General features: G+C 37.3%; 1 pseudogene; it reads right to left on the reverse strand.

The window, feature by feature from the left end:
- Positions 1-416: 416 nt before the first annotated feature.
- Positions 417-1,267, reverse strand: LOC115527433 (annotated as a pseudogene).
- Positions 1,268-1,503: the final 236 nt, after the last annotated feature.

The raw sequence follows: 1,503 nt of genomic DNA on the forward strand, positions 1-1,503 counted from the left end.
TTAATTAGAATGACTAAAGACCCTTTTTTGGCAATGAGCTCAAAAGAAGCAAGTGTAATTGTTAGATCTCTTGGTTTTTGTCATTTGTTTACATTGTAATATCAACTAGGTATAGTATGTTGATATGAAATACTTCTGAAGTACATAATCTTTTTAAAAAGTGGAACTTATGCAAAAATCACATACTGCTAGACTGGGTGTTGAAATGACTGGTGTGTTATATTTTTTAAAATCTTCATTTATGGTCAGCATAAATTTCCTTTAATTTGTTAAAGGATTTTAATTTTGGGGTTTCCAGTAGGATTTCACTTTGGGGTTTAACATGTATGAAGCCAGTATAAAGTTTTACAATTTGGTAATTCTGGATTAAGTCTGGATTAAGATGAAAATTGAAATGCAAAGTTTACAGAAGAAAATTAATTTTCTTCTTCTGTAATGTCTAAGTCTTTGTCCTCTTCATCATCTTCTGTTTGTTGATCCTTTTCTGAGTAGACAGGTGGCTACATGTCCTGTTCAAGATACAGACTTAGCTGACAGTAATCTTTCAAGAGGCCACTTTGAATTTGCTCTGACCAGATTTAAACCTGAGGAACAATCTGGTGGTACGGACAATTTTGGAAAAGCTCTAAATCTTCCTCAATAATCTTTCGTATGTTTTGGTTAGCAGCAGTGTAGACCTTGAATGCTTTGCCAATAAATAACATTTCAATAGTGATCAAATCTGAAAATATAGTCTTTAGATCCTTACTTACTGCTTTTCGAAATTGTCAATAGTTTCATCCAGATGATGAGCTGTTTGGGTAGCATCCATTGCAGCTCTCTCTGCAATTCGGTTTCTGTCTGTGAAGTAACATGCAGAGCAGATGGGTTTCGCTGACATGTTATTTCTGAGTTAATTGTTTAGCTTCTCAATTCCTTGCTGTTAATGTTGCTTTGAAGTCATTTCCTTTCATTCTCAAAATCGGTCCGTAAGCTTTCAAAGCTTCAACCACTTCAGCTTCAAATCTTTCAACCTCTGTTTGTAGATAATGCTCAAGTTTGGCAAACTCTTCAGCGAAGTTTTTCAGGCCCCGCTTTAAATGTGGGGTCTCTGCAGAGGCATACAATTGATTTCATTCACCAGTAGGTCTGCTTTGCCTCACAGTCTGGCAGTTTTCCACACACAAGCAGCAAAGATTTGGCACTGCTCTCCGAAATGCTTCTCCACATTTGTGAGAATATCTTACAGTTGTCTGGTTGGAGCGGCCTGGTTTTCCAAGCCCCGCCTTCACACCTTGCCTTGTGATCCACTGGGACCCTGGGTTGGGGCCTTTGACCTGGGTGTGTGCTAAGGGGTGAGTCGCCCTTCCTGGAGCCCTTTTCTTTTATGTTTTATTTTCTAACTGCTTCTTATTTTGTTGTAGTAAAAAATACAACATATAAAATTTATCATCCTGACCACTTTAAAGTGTAGAGTGCAAGTGATCTCTAAAACACTTTCATCTTGCAAAACAAGCTCTAAAA

The sequence above is a fragment of the Lynx canadensis genome, chromosome A1 (genome assembly GCF_007474595.2).
Source record: "Lynx canadensis isolate LIC74 chromosome A1, mLynCan4.pri.v2, whole genome shotgun sequence".
NCBI classification, from domain to species: Eukaryota; Metazoa; Chordata; class Mammalia; order Carnivora; family Felidae; genus Lynx; species Lynx canadensis.